Source organism: Mustelus asterias, chromosome 2 (genome assembly GCF_964213995.1).
Source record: "Mustelus asterias chromosome 2, sMusAst1.hap1.1, whole genome shotgun sequence".
Classification (NCBI taxonomy): domain Eukaryota; kingdom Metazoa; phylum Chordata; class Chondrichthyes; order Carcharhiniformes; family Triakidae; genus Mustelus; species Mustelus asterias.
The window spans coordinates 75,051,041-75,074,732 of NC_135802.1; positions in this window are offsets into that span (position 1 = coordinate 75,051,041).

Genomic DNA, 23,692 nt, shown 5'->3' on the forward strand with positions numbered 1-23,692 from the left:
CTCTCCAATCTTCAGGCATCTCACCCGTGACTATCGTTGATTCAAATATCTTGGCGAGGGAACCCGCAATTTCCTCCCTAGCCTCCCACAACCTCCTCGGATACACCTCATCAGGTCCTGCAGATTTATCTACCTTGATGCGCTTTAAGACTTCCAGCACCTCTTTCTCTGTAATATGTACACTCCTCAAGACATCAATATTTATTTCCCCAAGTTCCCTAACATCCATGCTTTTCTCAACAGTAAATACTGATGAGAAATATTCATTTAGGATCTCACCCATCTCTTGTGGATCCGCACATAGATTACCTCGTTGATCCTTAAGAGGCCCTACTCTCTCCCTTGTTATTCTTTTGCCCTTTATGTATTTGTAGAAGCTCTTTGGATTCTCCTTTGCCTTATCTGCCAAAACAATTTCGTGTCCCCTTTTTGCCCTCCTGATTTCTCTCTTAACTCTACTCCTCCACCCCCTATACTCTTCAAGGGATTAACTTGATCCCAGCTGCCTATGCACGTCATGTGCCCCTTTCTTCTTCTTGACCAGGGCCTCAATATCCTGAGTCATCCAGGGTTCCCTACTTCTGCCAGCCTTGCCCTTCACTCTAAGAGGAATGTGCTTACCCTGAACCCTGGTTAACACACTTTTGAAAGCATGCCACTTACCAGATGTCCCTTTGCCTTCCCACAGACTCCCCCAATTAACTTTTGAAAGTTCCTGCCTGATACCATCAAAATTGGCCTTGCCCCAATTTAGAATATTAACTTTTGGGACAGACCTATCATTCTCCATAGCTATCTTAAAACTAATAGAATTATGGCCACTGGTCCCAAAGAGATCCCTCACTAACACTTCTGTCACCTGCCCTCCCTTATTTCCCAAGAGGAGGTCAAGTTTTGCCCCCTCTCTAGTCGGGCCATCCACATACTGAATGAGAAATTCCTCCTGAATACACTCAACAAATTTCTCTCTATCCAACCCTTGCACTGATGCCTGCAGGACCCCACTGGATACAGTCTTCTAATCTGAAAAACATCCTTCAACCATTACCCTCTGCTTCCTGCCACTCAGCCAATTCTGGATCTAATTTGGCAAATTTCCTTGGATCCCGTGGGCTCTTATCTTTGCTGTCAGTCTCCCATGTGGGGCCTTGTCAAAAGCCTTGCTGAAGTCCAAGAAGACAATGTCAAATGCAATGCCCTCATCCACACACCTGGTCATCTTTTTGAAAACTTTAATCAAATTGGTCAGACATGACATTCCCTTAACAAAATCATGCTGTTCTTGATTAGTGTCTGCCTCTCCAAATGCAGATTCATTCTGTTCTCAGAATTGCTTCCAATAGTTTCCCCACTACTGAGGTTAGACTGATTGGCCTGTACATCTCTGGTTTATCCCTTCCTATCTTCTTGAATATAATGGTACCTCACTGGCAGTCCTCCAGCACCTCTCCTTTGGCCAGAGGGGAGCTGAAAATTATTGCCAGTGACCCTGCTTTTTCCTCCATTGCCTCACTCAATAGCCTGGGATACATTTCATCTGGCTCTGGAGGTTTATCTACTTTTAAGACTGTCAGACCACTCAGAACTTCCCCTCTGTCTATGTTAATTTCTTTAATAGTATCACAATACTTCTCCCTGATTTCTATACCCACATTGTCCTTAGTGAACACTGACACAAAGTATTCATTTGGAGCCCTACCTATGCCCTCCAGCTCCACACATAAATTACAGTGTGGCCCTTAATGGGCCCTACTCTTTTCTTGGTTAGCCTTTTGCCCTTAATGTACTTATAAAGCAACTTAGTATTTACTTTCCTCTACCGGTCAGTAATTTTCATGTCTCCTTTTTGCTTTCCTAATTTCCTTTCTAAGTTTCCCTCTTGCACATTCTATACTCCTCTGGGGATTCTGCTGCTTTGAGCCTTCGATGTCTGCCATAAGCCTCCCTTCTTATCTTTATCCGATGCTGTGTATTCCTTGATATTCAGAGTTCAGCGGATTTGTTGGTGCCACCTCTTTCTTTATTGGAACATGCTGGTCCTGTCCTCTTCCTATTTCCTTCATGAATATATCTCACTGTTTTGTCACAGATTTACCTAAAAGTGTCTGCTCCCTTCTACTCTGGCCAAATCATATCTAACCTTATTAAAATCTGTCTTGTGCCAGTTTAGAACTTTGGACCGCGATTCTCCCATCGCGACCCGCAACCTTTCTGGTGGGTCGCGGTGGGAGATGCACGTTGCCGGCCTTGTCCCGGGATTTGTGCATACGCCGGGAACACATGCGCATCTCCCAGAGCCAGCGAGCAGTCGCCGGTCAGACCGCACTGGAAACCGACGAGAAGGCAGGTAAGTAATTTGAATCTTTTTGAAATGTATTTTAAATATGTTTTAAATGAGATTATCGGGAACTTTTGGGTCCCGATTGAATCTCCCACCCCGCCAGGAGTACTTCATTCCGGCGGGGTTTAGACTAACTCCCCACGTTGGGGGGAGGAGGGGTTGGAGGGGCAGCACTGCAGGGGTCCTGGGCTGGCCAGTGATCGAGCTGGCCAGCAAACGGGGAGACTGACAGATCAGGATCACTGCGCATGCGCAGAGTTCCAGAACTGTCAGACTCCGGTGTGAATAGGCCCCGCCCCCCTGGGTTTTTAGTGATATTCATTAAATATGGGACCTCTGCAGTGCACAGAGTGCGGAGATTCAGGTGAGAAGCTGAACTAACAATTGGGATCTAGAACAGTTTTCCTGCCAATTCAGCACTTTTGGGAGAATCGCGGCCTTGATTTCTGCCCCATCCTTTTTCTCTTCCATAACAACCTTGAATCTACTACTGCTCCTATTTTCTGTTTCTAACGTTTACCAGTCAAACCACAGAAGTGGCCGTATTTTGGAGATGGTTTAGCCCAGCCATGTTGACACATATTTTGTGAAGAAATGTAGATGGGAGGGAAGTGTTTTCTTTCTGCATGTATCTGCATGTTATGTGCTGTTTCTTCGGTGAACATTCAAATTCCAAGCAACAATGGGCTACATTTGCATGTCTAGCTTTTCATTCCATGAACTGTTGAAATCGCACTGTACTGCTGTATAACAAGGTCCACATGGGTCAGTGGCTGCTAACAATCAGACAGCATTTAGTTTTTCTTTGCTGTCAGTATAAGCTATCCCGGCAATGATTAATACAGACGCACTTAATAATAGCAAGCACATTGCAGTGCAGTGATCCAAAATAGAATCTCTTAAAGTTTGCAAGTCTACCAATTTAAAGATTGCTTGTGCTTTGCATTATTATGCTTAGCCACTGATAGATGCAAGTTTGCCACACCAAGGGTAAAACACTGTACCTACCTGTGCCTCTGTCAACTTCAGATGCCTGACTGCAAAGTGGAATGTTGAATAATGGTTCTTAAATTCAACACTATGTCCAAGCCAATGTATTGAGACATGGCACAGTTGCTTGTAATTTGCTTTTGGATTTTGGAAACTAATTGGTTTGTAATTTTGCACCACCTGCTGGCGTGCCATTTTGCCAGCACCACCCTGCTCCCAATTTTTGAGATGTCAGTGGTAGAACAGTTACCCCCTTGCAGGAAACAGGGAGACAACTAAGGGAATTAAAGGGTCGATTCTCTCCCTCGGCAACTGGAATTTTCCAGTCAACAAGTGGGCTCCGCACAAAGCCCAGGCCATGGCTGATTAAATAAAATGACTTGCCGGCAGGATTGTGAGCTGCATTCTCTCCTGCTAGTGTCCCTCCCCCACCCTCCCTCATTACCCATCGTGCTGGCCAATTAGTACACTGCCATGATGCTGCGCTGTTCTTGAAACTCTGTTCACCACTCTGCTGGGGCAGACCACTCCCAGCCTCCATCTCCATGCTGAGCTAACCTTCATAGACAGCACTGTGCTGCTGCACCCATAGACCATCATGAGCTCTGAAATAGAGACCAGCTAGAGATGGGCAATAAATACTGGCCCAGCCAGCGACATACGGATCCCATAAATTAATAATTATAAGGCGTTTATCTGGCCTGATGAATGTGGAAGAAGGACTGTGCTTGGTAGAGAATTCCACAGGCTCACCACTCTCTGGGTGAAGACATTTCTCCTCATTTCAGTCCTATAATGTTTACCCCGCATCCTTAGCCTATGACCCCTGGTTCTGGGCTCCATGGCCACCGGGAACATCCTTTCTGCATCTACCCTGTTTAGTCCTGTTAGAATCTTATCATTTTCTATGATAGGTTAGAATGGGATGTCTATTTTGGTTATTCCTTCAATGTCTTCCTGAGATGCCAAATGATGCAGTGAAGTGCCTTCCACAATAGATCTTAGTGGCATGATGATGATGCGTTCCATGGTCAACAATTGCACATCTTCTACTTGTGGAGCAGGTGTCTGTGTCCTGTGTGGATTGGGTTAAAGGCTGTCAAGTGTCATCGAGGCAGGTTGAAAGCAGGAACATGCTGGGTCACTGATGTGGTGTTGCTTCTTTGTGCTGCAAGAATTCCATGACTTTGACCATGTGGACAGTGGGTTGATTCCAGCTGTCTGAATATTACCTGCTGTTTCGCAGAGGCCTGATTTTAAGCACTTTTGTGGTGGGGTTTTCAAGTTCTGTGACTGAGGAGATTAACTGTTCATGGTTTTTACAATCTCCTGCAGCACATTGGCACCATGGTGAATGGGAGGCAGGGAATTGTGGGACAGCACCAGGAGCCACTCAGCTGGAATGGTCTTAAACATACTGACACTGTCCTCATGGCGGTGTATAGCTGTATGTCCATGGGGGATGTAGAACGTTGAGGCAGAGTTCAGCGGCAGAGTGGCCTAGGGTCACTGTTGTGATGCAAAGCGTTCAAGCTACACTCTCGCATGAGGTTCCAGTTGGTTTCCAGGCCAGATTCACCCTGTTTTCTTTTTCGTTTTTGGCCAGTGTTGATGATGTGAGGCTGAGAGGTGAAAGCCCTGTTCACAGTGATGCTCAGGTATTTTCGATGCCGGAGGTTGGGTATTGGAGGGATCATGGATAAATCTCTCTCTCTCCCTCTCTCATTCGCTCTCTCTCTCTCCCTGTCTCATTCTATCTCTCTCGCCCTGTCTCATTCTCTCTTTCTCTCCCTGTCTCATTCGCTCTCTATGTCTCCCTGTCTCATTCTCTCTTTCTCTCTCCCTGTCTCATTCTCTCTCTCTCTCCCTGTCTCATTCTCTCTCTCTCTTTCACAGAAGGAAAGGTTGGATTCTTTCCTGGCCACATGGTTTCAGATGGAACATCGAAACAGCTGTCTTCTCTGGATTTGGATGGAGGCTCCAGAAGTAAGTCCAGTAATCACTTGTGAGGGCCCTACTTTCTTATCTAATGGTGAGGGCAGCATGTCATCAGCATGGATGAACTTCCAGGATTTGGTGAAGTCTATTGATTGTAACGTACATTTAATGTCCCCATGCCTGTTAGTTCATTGAGAACCTGAAAATTAATGTTTTCAACAAGATGATCGAAAACCCAAATGTTTCCTTCCAGTCTGCAAAATATCAAAGTATTGAACATGTCAACCAAAGTTGTCTTTCAGGATACCAATCCAGCTAGTCAGTTCAGCAATCCACATTTAAGGTCTATCAAAAGCGAAGAGTGAGGCCTTGCCAAGAGAATGGAAATGATAGACGTTCTTGCTCCCCAAGAAACCCAAAGCCATTCATACTAGACACAGATCCATGGATTCCACATGATAGCATGTTGACGTTACATGAATTACAATGAATCTCTAAAATAATATGCATATTTTCAAAGGTGGTAAGAATTGTTCATGATTATCTTGGGTGATGAGGCTCCATACCCATAACTTTACCATATCCTGAACTCTCCTTGTTTGATCAAATCACCCTGTGATTGCCACCGAAAACTCTTCTTTTAGTCACAAGTAACTCCGAGCAGCTGCATCCATTGAGTGAATAGGGATTAAAACATAAGCATTACATGTCCTGCAATCCATATAGTTATGATTAGGAATGCCTGAAAGAGCGGTGAAAGCAGAATCATTAAAACTTTCAAATGGAATTGGATAAATAGACGAAGGGAATGAAGGAATGGGACCAACTTGGATACCTCTATCAAGCAGCCAGTACACGTACAATGGGCTAAATGGCCTCCTTCTGTGCTGTCTGATTTTACCGATCTATGTGACGTCACACTTTTGCTCCATTTAATAATGTTTACCTTTCCAGAGTGAATGTATCTGACTCAGAATTATAGAATCATAGAACGGTTACAGCACAGGAGGAGACCATTTGGCCAGCCTTGCTTGTGCCGGCTTTCTGCAAAAGCATCTTAGCTAGTCCTACTCTCCTGATTGTCTTACTTTATTGCTACAGATAACATTTCACATTTGATGTCAGGGTGATTTAGAAGGATAAATTAGTATCTAAACAACCAAGCAAATCCTATATATATTATTTGCTCCTTAATAACAGTGCAGCTAGATCTGGGATTACAGCAAGCATTGCCCTATATGGATAAAACATTGGCAGTCATTTCTCTCTATTCCTGAGAGACTGGAGAAATAAAGGGATCAATATTCACTGCTGCAGCCTGGTGTTAATAGGACAGTAATGGTTTCAAAATGGGGTTGGCAACTTTACTGCCTGCTAACGCTGACTTCAATTTGAAAAGAATTTGCCACACGTCTGCTTTCAATATCTGTCCTCTCAAGCGGAAGTGGGGGATCCTATGGCTATCTTGGGGAAAAACATGCATTTTTCTGTAATGTCCTGGTCAATATTTATCCCTTAGCCAACATCACTAAAACAACAGATTATTTGTTCAGTGTCAAATTACTGTTTGTGGGATTTTTCTTTTATTCATTCGTGGGATATGGGCATCGCTGGCTGGCCAGCTTTTATTGCCCATCCCTAGTTGGCCTTGGAGGGCAGTTGAGAGTCAACCACATTGCTGTGGCTCTGGAGTCACATGTAGGCCAGACCAGGAAAGGACGGCAGATTTCCTTCCCTAAAGGACATTAGTGAACCAGATGGGTTTTTCCAACAATTGACATTGGTTTCATGGTCATCATTAGATTCTTAATTCCAGATATTTTTTATTGAATTCGAATTCCACCATCTGCCGTGACTGGGTCCCCAGAACATTAGCTGAGTTTCTGGATTAATAGTCTAGTGATAATACTACTAGGCCATCGCCTCCTCTCAAGTTGCTGTGCGCAAATTGGTTGCTGCAATTCCTATACTATAAGAGTGGCTTCACGTTGAAAGTACTTCATTAAACTGTCAATTGCTTTTGGACATTCTGAGATCATGAAAGATGCCATATAAATCCAGTCAATCTTTCTCATTAAAACAGTCTTCTATGACAGATATAGGCCATTGATTGGTATGTTAGCTTTGGCTGTGTATACATTGACAGCTTCCCCAGATAAATGACACCAAAGAGACTTGTCAAGGTAGGTGTTGGGGTATTTTTGCTGGCATATCTCCACAGCCCACATCTGGATCACTGCTGCCCTCTCATCCACATTCTCTGGGATTTTAAATACCCCCTCTGAACCCAGCAATGGACTTTGGTGGTGACTGTTCCATCTTGAAGTTCCGATCCAATCTTCCCAAAAAATGGCCGAGTGTTGTTTCCAGTGAGAAAAGCGGTGTTTTTCACTCCAGAAAAACTAGTTGGTTTTCTCTCCAGATCTTACAGCACTCTGCGTATGAAAATCAAGGGGGCATGTTTCATGTTGTCATACAGGGGACGGGGCCTCAATATGCCAGCAAAACCCGGCTGCTTAGAGACCGGGGTGCCATCTTTAAAGGACGCCTTGATCAGAACTGTGTCAACCTCCCCCCTAGCCCACCACGGAGGTCTCAGGAGATCCCGTCCCATCCCGATCAGAGTTGGCACTTCTCTAATCCCTCCTCCCATCATTAGCACTTCAACCTCCTTGCCTCTCCCAACAGTCTGAGCTGGCACCCACCTCTGCCCAACTCCCCTAATGGCCATTGCCACTGCCTGGCCATATCCCTCTCTCCCAGGGGCTATACTTACCTTTACAACCCCGGGAGACGTCCACAACTGGTTCATGTCTAGGTGAACCTGTTGTAAATCATGCCGGTGCTCTGAATATCCGGTAAGGGGGAAGTCCCAATGAGAGCTAATCACCTGCTAATGTATTAAAATGAGCGTTCTGTGGCATGTTTCTTACCACTCCACTGGCAAGGAGCCGATAGGATCGGGACTTGGAAACTCGCCGGCTCAAATTGCGTTCTCTGAACTTTGAGAAGGTACCGCCATTCCCACAGATGGAGAGTACGGGCTCAAAGTCACCCCCAAGTGGCACTTTGGAGTTTATGTGCCACTGGAATGGACAACCAACCAGCACTGTGAGCCCCCAAAATCAACATTTACCCCATTGTCTTTTCATCTTTAAGGTTTAAGGTGAGAGGGGAGAGATACAAAAGTATCCAAAGGGGCAATTTTTTCACACAGAGGGTGGTGAGTGTCTGGAACAAGCTGCCAGAGGTAGTAGTAGAAGTGGGTACAATTTTATCTTTTAAAAAGCATTTAGATAGTTACATGGGTACGATGGGTATAGCGGGATATGGGCCAAATGCGGGCAATTGGGATTAGTTTAGGGGTTTTTAAAAAAGGGCAGCATGGACAAGCTGGGCCGAAGGGCCTGTTTCCATGCTGTAAACCTCTATGACTCTATCTCAAGCACTGAGCTGCAGGGATAATGTAATGGGCCATAATTTTTCACAAAGTTTTCAAATAATTTCGTGTATTAAATGTCTCATAAATTTGCCCATTTGTTAGCTTCCATCGGTATATAAACACCATCCACTATTTCATCCCGAGTCGACATCTTCCTGCCCTTTCGGTTGTTGGATGATCCATGATTTTATTGTCAATTCAAGCAGAAAAATGCTTGGTGATTCATCATGTCTCCAATGACAAAAAGGAAATGATTTTCCAATATTAGGTTAGCTATTCCCCACCACCCCCGTAACCCTGACTGCCAGCTGATCTATCACTGGAAATAAATCTTTCACTTTAATTAAAACAGAGTTTTCAACTACTTGATTACCTAATATGGCCTAGAGGTACCCATTTCAAGCAAAGGATCAGTCTGTAACATTTGAGCAAGCTGCACTTATTGAGTATCTACCTCCTGGTCATCACTGGTTGGAGTCTGTGTAGTTTGTTACTGTAAACCTTATTGACATCAAGGAGTGACTTTTTACAATTTCATACTGAATTGGTTTATACTTTATCTTGTGTGCTGATTAATTCTACACCACAAACATTATCTCGACCTTTAGCAGCTTAAACCTATATCTTTGTAATTCTATTAATATTTTGTTATCTAACACCTCCACATCAATTATTTGAATGCTAGAAATGTAAGATGTGTTCAATTTGAATTTTCCCCCATTAATAATCTAGAATTTGGTATTAATTGAAGTTAATATATAGGGAGGAATTTTTATGCTGGATGGATTGGTGACATTGACAGTAATGGAAATGGAAGGGGGCAGTGCACTCCCTCCTGCCCAATCTGTGGTCCCCCTGTGATTGTGCGCTGGGCAGTCAACTAACAGCTGAACCTTTGGACCACTGGCAAATTAGAGGCTCAAGATGGGGTGCAGATGGTGAAGGTGCAGGTGGTGGGTAACCAGGGTGCAGCTGCTGCCCTGCAGGTTACAGGGAAGTCTGCAGCAGACCAATGGTGGGACTGCATCAGGAATACACAATGAATGGTAGGACACTAGGAAGTACAGAGGGCCAGAGGGACCTTGGAATGTATGTCCAAAGATCCCTGACGGCAGCAGGACAGGTAGATAAACTATTTAAGAAGGCATTTATTAGCCAAGGCTTAGGATATAAGTCCGAAAGCTTGTGTGGCTTTTGCTGCCAAATAAACTGTTGGACTTTAACCTGGTGTTGTTAAACTTCTTACTTAGAATATAAGAGCAGGGATGTCATGCTGCAGCAGTATAAAATACTTGTTAGGCCACAGCTAGTACTGTATTCAGTTTTGGTCACCACACTATGGGAGGGTTATGATTGCAGTAGAGAGGGTACAGAGGATGTTGCCTGGGCTGGAGCATTTCAACTATGAAGTGAGGCTGGTTAGGCTGGGGTTGTTTTCTTTAGAGCAAAGAAGGCTGAAAGGAAAATTATGAGGGACATAGGGTGGCTAGGCAGAAACATTTCTCCTTAGTGGAATGGCCAATAACCAACGAGCATAGCCATGGATGTGGGATTGTCAGTAGGACCTGGCTGTAGTGTCATGAAAGGTTGAAGGACCTTCCCTATGCTTCGAGCATAAGTGGGCATCCAAAACTCGAAGTGGGTGCATACCAATGGAAGGGCATACATCCATAGTGCTTGGAGTTGTTAGCCAAAAGAGTGAATGAGCGATCACTGTGCATCTGCAATGACTACTCAAGGGCAGCATGCTGGCACGGTGGTTAGCACTGCTGCCTCACAGCGCCAGGGACCCGAGTTCAATTCCCGGCTTGGGTCACTGTCTGTGTGGAGTTTGCACATTCTCTCCGTGTCTGCATGGGTTTCCTCCGGGTGCTCCAGTTTCCTCCCACAGTCTGAAAGACGTACTGGTTAGGTGCATTGACCCGAACAGGCGCCGGAGTGTGGCGACGAGGGGAATTTCACAGTAACTTCATTGCGGTGTTAATGTAAGCCTTACTTGTGACTAATAAATAAACTTTTTTTAAAAAAGGAGCATTGGCACCCTGCCAGGTGTTCAGGGACTGCAACATGGGATTAGGAAAGTTTACATGGAGCAAGGGAAAAACAACCCCATATGGGAGGGGAAAACACCTGAGCTTAAGAAATGGAACTAATGATTGCTCCATTGCTTTTGCAGAAAAGAATATGTGTGGGAAGATGAGGACCAAACCTCACAATGCGGACAAAGATGGAGGAGGACATTCTGGATCAGACCAGTGAACAGGGTGGCAGATCAGTTGGACGAGAAGAGCATAGAGTTCGGGGGTGATGGGAAGACAAGGAAATCTGAGGTGAAGGAGTGTGTTTGGGATGGGGAAACGGAAGGATGTGTGTATGGCAATGGCTGGAGATGAGCACTTCTGTTACAAGCGTCAATGGTGGAACTTCTCTGTCTGAGATTCAGTGAGTGGTACTCATCCTTATTCTCTCTTCAACAGACTGATCATTGGCCCAACAGCTGCTATCCTCAAGGGAGTGGCATTGAGCTCTGAGGAAGAATGGATCTCAGAGGGTGTACTGTTCCAGCCCAGCTCCATACTTGCACCTTGGTGGGTAGGCATGCGATGGCGAGTACAGTAGTACCAACTGGTTCGAACATCACACAAGCGCCGGACCAGCTGTTGAAAGCTGTGACAGTCCAGGCCTTTGACACTCAGAGGACTGTGGGAAACCAGGACTATGCTGAGCTGCAGGCAGAGAGCGAGCCTCTGGAATGGCCCATGAGTGGTAGATATTAGATGTTCAATGGGAGAAAGATCTGGCAACATTTTTAGAAGGTATGCACATCCTGGCAAGGACAGTAGAATAGTCCATCCAGGCTATGAATGGTGCAATTAGCCTCTTGCAGGACATGTCTCTTCCTCTGCTGGGGTTAATGATTTCCATGGAGACCAGGCAGGGGATATTGGGGTTAGATACAGACCTACAAGCCTCTGAGCTCAATCAGGAAGTGCCAATGCAAAAAGGGATGAGGTACCTAGACTCTCCGCCAAAGTCCTTGTTTCCCTCAGGTAATCAGGGAGGGCCAGTTGGACCTCACGATAGTAGATAAGCGGAAGTTGTCTGCATTTGGGGGTTCCTTTCAGGGTGCTCCTGCTGGTGGCCGTGTCTCCTCTGCCCCTCTGTCAGTGATAGCAGTATCTCTAGGTGTTGCCTCAACAGAGGAAGCATCTGCCGTCAGGTAGGAAGGAGTCTCTCACAATGCTGGAGTCCTCATGCCCTCAGGTGATCAGAGGATGACCATCAACGTAATCCAGGCTAATGGAACTTCCAGGTCAGGAGCCAGCGATTGGGGAGCACCATGGAGAAACACCCAGAAACAAATGAAGAAATCACGGCAAACACACATGGATCATCACAACTGCTTGGTTGATGTGTTAGACTGGGTGGTCTCCTGTTTTAATCCACTTTATGGAATGGTTGTGTGCTGTTATGATTGTGTTATCTTTGTCAGGGGGTTTCACACTTATTTGATAGTGATAAGGACAGCAAGACCATGCGGTGGAGAATGCTGGTCTGCACCCTGATCTTCCTCATCTGAGTCATCATTTGATTCCTCATCTGAGGAAGCCTGACAATGAAAGATCCTCATTTGCCAGTTCAACCCCCTCCATCTGCAATGTCAAATTGTGTAATGTGCAGCAAATGCCAAAGACCTGACTGAGTCAGGACAAACTGTAGGGAGCCAGCAGATCCATTCAGGCAGTGGAATCTCCTCTTTAGAAAACCAAGGGTCTTGTCAGACATTGCACTGGTGGAAGCGGGACTTGTGTTGTACAGTTCCTCTGCATCAGAGCACAAATGTCCGACCAGCCTTATGAAATGCTCCTTTAACGGATAGCCCTTATCTCCAAGTAGGCAACCATCCAGTTGCACAGGTGGCACAAGCCCTGTGGGAGTGTGTGAGGTATAAACACAATGGCCACTCCTGGGACACCATGCACGCAGCTGCAGCAGCCATCCACAGTGGTCGTATACAGTCTGCACATTCAGAGATCAAATTCCTTGAGTTTGACAAACTCCCCTAGCTGTCCCTTGGGTGCCTTGGTGGATTTATACATGCAATCGATTGCCCTTTTCCCTCTCAACTTGGCTGTTCATAAAAGAGGATCAATTTGATGAGGTTGTCCACCCTCTTGAACAATGTATTAGGAATGTATTATGGGCAGCACTGTGGCACAGCGATTAGCACTGCTGCCGCACAGGGCCAGGGACCCGGATTCGATTCTATCTTCGGGTCACAGTCTGTGTGGAGTTTGCATGTTCTCCCTGTGTCTCTGTGGGTTTCCTCCGGGTGCTCATGTTTTCTCCCACAGTCCAAAGATGTGCAGGTTAGGTGGATTAACCATGGGAAATGTGTGCTGTTACGGGGATAAGGCGGAAGGGAGGGCCTGGGTGGGATGCTCTTTCAGAGAGCCATGGAGTCATAGAGGTTTACAGCATGGAAACAGGCCCTTTGGCCCAACTTGTCCATGCCGCCCTTATTTTTTTTTAAAACCCCTAAGCTAATCCCAATTGCCCACATTTGGCCCATATCCCTCTATACCCATCGTACCCATGTAACTATTTAAATGCTTTTTAAAAGATAAAATTGTACCCGCCTCTACTACTACCTCTGGCAGCTTGTTCCAGACACTCACCACCCTCTGTGAAAAAATTGCCCCTCTGGACACTTTTGTATCTCTCTCCTCTCACCTTAAACCTATGCCCTCTAGTTTTAGACTCCCCTACCTTTGGGAAAAGATATTGACTACCTACCTTGTCTATGCCCCTCATTATTTTATAGACCTCCATAAGGCCAGTGCAGACTCGATGGACCAAATGGCCTCTTTCTGCACTGTAGGGATTCAATGGTTCTAATGTATTATCATTTATAAAGAAATGAGGTAACAAGAGTAATCTGAAGAATCAATCCAGGTCAATGTTCAACTGTTGTTTCTGAACTGCTTGGCTCAATATCTGCAGTGATGTTCATTCAGAATGGTTCACTTCATCCTTTAACTATCTTCCTCATGGAAGGATCAGAATTCTGACCAAATTAAGAGTTAAGACCACACAGATGGCCTGCTGATCAAAGGACTTTCCATTTCATGCAATTTTAAATCAGACACAGATTTTTTAAAATTAAGATCAGATTGTCTCTTGGATTATTATTCTTATACTTTCGAAAGAATTGAAAAGGATTTTGGGGAATGGATGAGAACTCAAACATTTTCTTAGCACCCTATAACATTCAGCTGGTTGGGCTTGTACCATCACCTCCATTTATTTGGTGTAAAAAAATATTTCAGCATTTTATAACAGATTCACAGTTATAAAATATATGTAATAATCGCAGTCCAAGAGATTGAATCTGCCTTCAATAAACAACAGCTATAAAATGAATCTGTGCCTGATTTGAAGCATATACAGTGTAAATATAATGGAAAGCTGTGGTCTTGAAGTGCTTGTGAACTTTGTGCCAAATAGTAATTAAGTGCAGAGGTGGGTGATGTGGTGGGATGCTTTTACACCACGGGACATTCCTCCATCCATTATGTGTAGTAGTTTTGTGACCAACTTGATGAAATATGACTCTGTTCTAGAATTCTAACAGAATTGTTAACACATTCGAAAGTAAATACTGAGGAAAAGGATTTTCTTGAAAGTATTTTAAAGTAGAATTAGTTTCCAGCAAATACTATTTGTTGTCAGTATGCATATGCAAACCTGTTTGTATTGCAGGTTTTAGAGTTGAATTAATAGAATTACATACCTGGTGGGGAGCTTCAGCAGTCACCAGTTTATATCGAGACATTGTGGCAACAGCTCCCATGACTTTCCACTCATTAACTTTAATGTTCATTTTAATGGATGGAATATTGCAGAAAGCATGCCTGCCATTTTCCAATATCTGTTCCAATTTCTGGTGGTACACATTCATGAAGTTGGCACATTAATACCAACTTGCGCTGGTAGTTGGTGCTGTGCTTTGCATGTGAGGAATGATTACCTGCCAGTCACATCATAAGGAAAGCTGCAAACTTCAAAGTGAAAAGTCTTCGACATGGCTGTGTGGTGAATGAACACTCACCTCTTCTTTCCAGATGCCATTTTGGTGTTTTTATTCAATTTGCAAGCATAAGAATTCTGTTGGGGGTGTCAAAGGTGGAAATCCCAAATCCCATCGTATACAACCACAGAAACTAAAACAGAAGGAACAAGGCAGGCTCAAACAGTGGTCAATGAATGAGAAAATGTTTGGGATGTAGAAAAGGTGTTGTCTGCAGTCACTACCATTGAATCCATCTGGTCTTATAACACCTTTCCTCCACATACATTCAGATGAATATCACAAATGAATGCTTTGCTGCATGTGCAGTTAAGACAGTGATGCATGCCCAGGGCATCAAGAGTAGATGTATGTTGCACACAAACGGTTCTCTCTCAGCACAGGAGAAAAGAGGGTTCCTCCCATTCCTGGGCTTAGAAATGTACTATGTCCTGATGTTCCATCTGCAGACCATTGAACTCAGAGGTGACTAACTATGAAGAAAATAAATGTTTAATGAAAATGATTATTTTTTCAAAGGCTAAATTTTTTTTCATATTCATGTGCCATTAATAAAATTGTGCAGTTCACATTATATATTCTACTTAAAAATCTGAAGTTGCCCTTGCCATGACAGCATTGCTCGAGGGCAGAGGCATTGTATATTTCAAATTATAATTTTTGCAGCAATGTACAGATAAGATTAGTCAAGTGGTAGTGGGAGGTCAGGCATCTCTGCAGTGTGCAGTGAGTTAGCGCTGGTTCAGTACAAACGCTGTTTCCAATCCTTAGCTGTGAATTTTATTTACTTTAATTTTTAACCCTTTGGGACCTGAAATATTTTACCAGGAATTCGTGGGAACAGAGTGTGCAATTTTCCCGCTACCTGGTGGGAGTCAGGGCAGGCAATGGTGGATAATTTGAGTTGGATTTTTGCCGACAGGAATACAAGTAGAAATTCTCCCCTGAGATCTTTCATGGAAGCCTAATGACGGGTTGACTGTCCCACTGACCAATGTCCGGAACCCTATTTGCATACATTAGCATGTCTGAATGATCACTTAAAGCTCGACTTGCCAGAATCACTCTTTCCCTCCTATTTACATGCCACACCAGCAGGAAATCTGACCAGTCTGATTCACAACAGCTGCCCACCTTCATTTCACTTGCGACTTTGAGATGCATGCAACACTGAAAGCCAACCTGCAAACAGCTCTGCTCCCACTCATCACCACTGCCAAAGCTGCTCTCCCAGGCATTTAAATATGGTACCAGGACCTTTGACCCCATAAAGTGATGGCAGGGCAGATGAATCAGTGCCCACCCTGCCATGGAATTCAGTGAGGAGCTTGCTGATGCAAAATTAATCCAAATGTACAATCAGGCGCGAGAAACCGCCCTGCCACATTACAGGCAACGCACCGCTTACCTCACCCAGCACCGCACTTAGATTCCTGACCGGAAAATTCCACACAATGATTGTTAGAGAACAGGCGACAGCAGAAGACAGAAACATGAATTGGAGACTTGACTTGTGATGTGGAGAAACTGCTATACGTCCATAATGCTGACAATTCAGCAAAGCACTTGCCTCAGCTGTGTGGGTTTCTTAGCCACAACATAATGCACAGCCTGTTCTCCAAGGAACTCAGGTGCTAACGAAAATACCACAGAAAGTGCAATGTGCTGTCAAACTGTTGGGCAGTGATTTTGACTCAGTGTGATGAAGTGAAATGAGAGATAATGATAATTGGTAGCCTATTTACATTTCCCCCAATTTTTATTTCCATTGATTCCATTCACTATTTCTCATTTTACACTGTGTGCAACATCAAAATTATTCCTGGGTAGCTATACAACTGACCCCTAATCACTCTCACTTTCCGCCTCGCAACTACCCTCTTGACCCCACTAACTACCGCTCTGACCCCTCAAGTCCCCCTGACCCTCCTACTACTGCCCTTGGCCCCTCCACCTTCTGACTTCCCTTTGACCCTCTGTGGTGAACCATCGTTGGTTACCACTGGGGGTTGTTCTTAGGTTACTGTTGGGTTAGGGCGTTGTCACTGTGGGGGTTGTACAATGTTGTTGGGTTAGGGTGTTTACCTGTTGTTAATGTTATTATGGCACATCCCAGTGGGGCCCCGCCTCCGGAGGAGAGGTATAAGACCCTCTGCTCCGGCAGGACCCCTTCAGTCTGAACTGGTGTATTCGTGTTAGTAGTTTCATTGTTAGACAATAAAAGCCTTCGATACTGAAGCCTTGTTCCACGTGCTTGATTGTCGCGCATCACCCTCCCAACTCTTCCCCCACATCTGACCTGACCACCCGACTCCCTTCAGACCCAACCTCACCAACTTACCCAACTCGCCACCCTACCCCATTGTCTACTTGCCCTACCCACCCTAACCCCTTACCCATCCTACCCCTTCATCTACCTTACGCACTTATGCATTTACCTTCTCTCTGTAGCTTTTCAAATAAACTTTGGGATGGTTGAACCTTACTTCCCGGAACATGGCAGATGGAACTGTAATAAAGGAATGTGCGGATTCTATCTGCTGCACCCTCTGAGGTTTGCCATACTGAGTGAGAGCTGCAGGATCCTCCATCAGAAGATTGCCAGAAAAATAGAAGGAAGGTAAACGTGTATTTAATTATCTGATTAGAGTTGGAAATAGATGTTCTGACCATGAACGGACGATTCAGGCCGTGATAATATTATTTAGCTCTTAAACAGTGGAGGGTTGTTCATAAAGAAGCTGGTGTTGAACTAGAGAAATGAATTAGCAACAAATGGCTCAATGCTACTCCTATTTAGAATAGATTATAATGGAATTTTAATTGAGTAAAATGTGCTAAACACATCTAATTAATTGATCTAATTGTTCTTATTTGTCTAATTCAACCAAATTCTTATCCTGCCTTTTGCTTTGTTTGTTGTCTATATTTTTAAACATTTTTGGTTTCAAAAAGACGAGAAACTTAATCCCAGAAGGACCACAGCTTGGTTTTGCTACTGGAGTTGAGGCCATTGTAATTAAGACTTGTGCGTTTGTAGTTTCCTCTTCAGGTACTCTGTTAGCCTTAGAAATTATGATGGAAAGAAAAACTACAGTGAGGAATAATGTGATGATATTGTTGCTATATGTGTTACTGTGATGAGCATAATGTGGTGTCCAGTTGTGTGACAGAATACATTCAAATGGCATGAATCACTCATTCAACATGACTTAATAATCTGAGAGCTTTTACGGAGCATCTAATAGTGTAAGTAGGGAAGTTTTTGACATTTGCTGGTTGCTTAGGGACTGCACTCTGAGAAGACCTGAACAGTGCACCCTTTGAAGAAATGTTGAATCTCTGGCCGCAATTTCTGGATTATTATTATATATGAAGACCCCTGAACTTGTCATCAGTTTTAGTGGAGTAATGATGGTGAACACAAACAGTGTTACCATTGCTACCGCTGCAAAATCAGGGGTTATTGTGTTTTTAAATGGCAGCTGATTTTTCTGTTATAGACTTCATGCATAGTATCCCCCGTAGTAATTTATATAACCCTGTCTGCAACATGTAGCAATGTTGAATACCAAGGATCAGTAGACACAAAAGACTTGGTTCTTTTCCTAAATTATTTTGGTATATTGGTTGTATTCATTCCCAAGCTACCAATTCTATCTCATATCTGTACCATAGTTAAGATTAACTGTTTGCACCTCTGTAACGTTGCCTGACTTAATCCCTGCCTAAGCTCATCTGATGCCGAAGTCATCATACATGCTTTTGTTACATCTGGACTTAACTGTTGCAATGCTGCCCATTGTAACTTCTGTAAACTTAAAGCCATCCAAAACTCTACTGTCTAGTAATGATCTTGATTGAGTCCAGGAGCATTTTAAAATTTAATCCCAGTTATTTACTGAAAGAATGGAGCTAAAAATTCCATGGTTTAAAACAAAATAATTTTATTATACAAGAGTCAAACAGAACAGACATTAAATACTATCTTGAGTAACCACCAAGATTTTAACTCTAACGCCTAGAATCAGCAAAAGTTAAATATGAATTAACAGGCAAATTGAAGCTGATTATAAATTATAAATTACACATTAAATGGCAGATACAACTAATACAAGCTTTGAAACCACAAATTCCTTCACTCTCTGTCTTAACTCAAAGCAAGTCCCATTTTTGTGCCTCGGTGCCTTCCCAAGGACAGCATGGTGGCACAGTGGTTAGCACTGCTGCCTCACAGCATCAGGGACCCGGTTTCGATTCCCGGCTTAGGTTACTGTCTGTGCGGAGTCTGCATGTTCTCCCCATGGGTTTCCTCCAGGTCTTCTGGTTTCCTCATACAGTCCGAAAGATGTGCTGATTAGGTGCATTGGTCATGCTAAATTCTCCCTCAGTGTACCTGAACAGGCGCTGGAGTGTGGCGACTAGGGGATTCTCACAGTAACTTCATTGCAGCATTAATGTAAGCCTACTTGTGACAGTAATAAACATTAAATTTTTTCCCTTCAGCCCTTTTGCTCAGTGACCTACGTTGGATCCCTGGCAAGCAGTGCCTCAATTTTAAAATTCTCCATCTATGTTTTAAAATCCCTCCATGGCCTTGCCCCTCCCTATCTCAGTAATCTCTCCAAGCCCCACAACATTCTGAGATAGCTGTGTCCTCTAATTCTGCCACTTGTGGTTTACCAATTATAATTGCTCCACCATTGGTGGCTGTGCCTTTAGTTGCCTAGACATCTGTGGAGACAGGAGCAGACCTGGAACCACAGCAACAGCCACAGCAACGTTGCATTTCAACAAAAAAAAGAATATGGATGTACAGAGTGTACGAAATGAGATTGGTGGGTTATAGGCACAGATTGCCAAGTATAAATATGATGGGCAGAATCTTCCGCTCCCTCCAGCAGGTGGGAGTCATGCTGGGCTTGATTTGGCATGAATGAAAAAATCTGTTTCCCGCTGGCAGAGAAATAGCACTTTGTTCTCCCGATTTTGAAGGCAGGTTAAAGGTGGGTCAAATTTATGCTGAACAATGGCAGGCACCCCATTTGCATTCATTAGCATCTCATGAATTCTCATTAAAAGGTCAACTCATTAGAATCACATTCCCCCTCCAAATTAAATGCCTGGATAATTAGAACAATCTGTTTTATGACTGTGTATATAAGTGGTATGCACCTAATGGGCTTCATTTTATTCAGTTTATTAATTTTAAATATTAACACTGCAATGAAGTTACTGTGAAAATCCCCTAGTCTCTACACTCAGGCACCTGTTTGGGTACACAGAGGGAAAATTTAGCATGGCCAATGCACCCAATCAGCACGTCTTTCCGACCGTGGGAGGGAACTGGAGCACCCGGAGGAGACCCATGCAGGCACGGGGAGAACGTACAGACTCTGCACAGACAGTGACCCAAGCTGGGAATCAAAGCGGGTCCTTGGCGCTGTGAGGCAACAGTGCTAACCACTGTGTCACCGTGCTGCCCCTTGACTTGGAGATCAGTAGACATTGCTCTGCTTTCCTTTCGCTCTGTCACTGAGATAGATCAGGTGTCTGTAGCACAAGCTACGCCAAGGCTGGACATGGGAGGCATGACCAGGGTTGCCGGGGGGGGGGGGGGGGGAGAGAGTGAAGGTGAGAAGGAGGCAGGACCAGTTGGGGAGCATGGGGTTGGGGTTGGGGTGGGGGAAGAAGGTGCAAGGGTCACAGGGGAAGAGTGATAGTCTATCCAGGGCTAAAGTTTAAAAGACTGTGGACTAAGGCATTTAGTCCTGGGGATTGGAAGCAGAGGGCATAGTTACTCAGTAACATTCAGGGGTGCATCTGGATTCTGTAGGTTGGCAATTGAAAAGTCATGGGGCTCATTGGATGGTCTCGTGGTGGGGTCTCAGGAAGTAATGGTGCATGTGGCCTCGAGAAGGAGAGGGGTGAGAATCACCAAAGGGGATGGGGACAATAGTATTGAAGGGATTGTGGTGGGGGGAGAACAGGAATATCAACATGGGCAATGATGGGGTCAATGGTAATGGGGCAGGCTGGATATTTACAGGGGGGGATGAGAATTAGGAGGCGGCGACTTGGAGGAGGATGGGAGGAACCTGGTGGGTGATGGGGGAAATTGGAAAGTGGTCACACTCATGTAGGTAAGGAGCACCATGTTCACCTTCAGTGATCAATGACACAGTTGGAAGAAGTTGTTTGAAGAAAATGACATGGGTGGGGTCTCAAGGGAGGAATTCAGCGCTACTATTTTGGCTTGCCTGATGGGGCCTGCTCAATGCATGAGGCTCAGCTGAGTACTGGTTTCCAGGGTCAATAGCCAATGAATAATCTTAGCTCCTTTACTAATAGTGCATATTCTGACAAGAATCCATCATGTTTAGGCACCGCAACACAGTTAGTCTGTATATACTCTATTCCTGATAGAAGCATGCTAAAAGGGAAGGAAGATCAAATAATCAAGGGCCATAGAAGCTATACACACATTACAAAATGCAATATTCCCATTGTAATGGCCTTGGCTAACAAGGCACCATGCTTACAAGCATGACATAAGTACATGGTAATCAATAGTGTCTAGGCTACAGGAGGTGAACTGACAATAATGTGACTGAGGATTATATCACCCTAATCCAGACCCTTGTTGTGAATGGCCACTCATGACTGAGGGGCTACCCAGCCACCGGTGGACCTCCAGGATGTTATTTACCTGCAAGGGCTGGACTGGGGATGCTATGACTAGACTGAAAGCAGGCCAAGGTCTTGATATTGGATTCCTGCTTGAAGATGGAGGGAAAGCATTCAAGAGGAATTTGCAATGATATCTCAATTCTATATATTCACAGATACTGGAAGGAGTGGAGAATGTGGGCTGCAGACAATGCTGCCTTCTTGGTGGTTGTGATTTGAATGAGGAGGAGAGGGTCCCGTCACCGATTGGCACAGGACCGGGAGGAACATTGCCCAGAGCAAGAAGTACAGGGGTCCCAGGGAAGTCCGAGATGTTCCTGAGGCGGGGGAAAGTTCACAAAGACATCTGGCTCAACCAAGGATTTAAGAAAGATGCAGCTCACACATGGAAATGAGCAAAAGACAGTGCCACAGTTGTCTTGGCTTGTCTAGGGGTGTGGTATCTCACATTTGCCACTTTGTCCATGAAGACCTTATGTCACAACGATGTGCTTCATTCTGTTTCTCATTGCACAATTTATTCAAATCTCTTCTTTGATTGTCACTGCAGCAGCGAATGGTACAGATGTGGAGTTCTTCATTGAAGTTGCAAATACTTCATCTTCTCAGTCCTTTCCCAGTGTGCAAAGCAGAAGCAGAAGATTACAGAGAGAATAACAATTTGTTCTCTTCATGTCCAGATGATTTCTATCTTGAATCAGCTTTTCATTGAATGGGTTTCACATCCTTTACTGTCAGGTCGTCGTAAAGGTCACAGCCCAGGTATTGAAGATTTGGGTGACAGTGACTTGGGGGGAGTGACGGGGTGGGGGGGCAGGGGGGTGGGGTGAGGGGGGTGGGGGTGCGAAGTGTAAGAGTTGTATAGAGACTGCAAACAGTACAGGAGGTTTGCAGCCATTGGAATGTAAGGTTAACAAAAGAATGTAACAGTTTGAGATGATATTTGGAGGGAAATGTAGAGTAATGGGTTAATCGTGATGTTAATGAGACCATGATGATGTCATTGATACAAGTGTGACATCAGGAGTCAGCTGACCAAGAGAACAGGGCGCAGAATAGTCATGGAAAGCACCTGCTTATCCTGAGATCATTGTAAATAATTCTCAATAAATCGTTTTAAGAAAAACTATCTGCCGACTATCTCAAGTCTCCTGTAGTATAAGCAAACTTTCATCAAGTTACAGTATGGCAATGAAGCATGGACATAGTAAAACCTCACCAAAACACAATGACAACACAAAACACTTGGCACTGAGAAACTTCCTCCGCGAGCTAGCCTGGCATGGTTACTCAATATCTTATCAACATCCACCCGCTCCCCCGCCCCAGCCCCGGCTTCTGCCCTCATTACCCCCCCCCCCTCCCCCCCCTCCCCACCCCCACCCCCAACCCCAGTGCCAGTAGAACAGGCGTCAAGAGTGTATAATCAAAGGTGGATGGGTGGATGTATATGATGGATTAGGAATAGGGCATAGTAGTCTTATTTTTTTTAAAACAAAGCTAGAATGCTGTATTCAAAGAGGGAGAGATGGTTGTGCAATGGTAATGTCACCAGAAAGCCCAGGCCCGTGCTTTGAAGATATGGGTTCAAAACCCAACAAGACAGCCTGTGGAGTTTAAATTCAATTTTTTAAAAGCTAGTCTCAGTAATTGTGACCATGAAACGATCATCGATTGTCATAAAATCCCATCTGGGTTCACTAATGTCCTTTAGGGAAGGAAACCTACCATCCTTACCTAGTCTGGTCTACATGTGACTCCAGACCCACAACAATGTGGTTGACAATTAATTGCTCTCTGAAATGGCCGAGCAAGCCATTCAGTTCAGGGGCAAGTAGAGATGGGCAACAAATGCTGGCCTGGCCAGGGACACCTAGTGAAAGAATAATAAAGATACATATTTACAAAGTTCCAACACTTACCAATCAAAGGAATTCTTATCCTGATGTGCGTTAGCATCAACCTCCGATACGGAGGTGCTTCTCTATGGAGACTAAAGCGGAGCTGTTTAGTGGGCTTCCTGTTGGACGCCACGGACATCGCACGTTGGATTTCTGGCGTCATCAGCTCTGTGCCAGAAATCGGCGCGGAGCTGATTTAAATATTACAATGAGCATTTTAATATTGTTAGCAGGCCCAGGACTGAAGTCTCCAGGCCTACTGGCGTCTCCCCCCACCATGGAGGCCCCCCCAGAAGGTC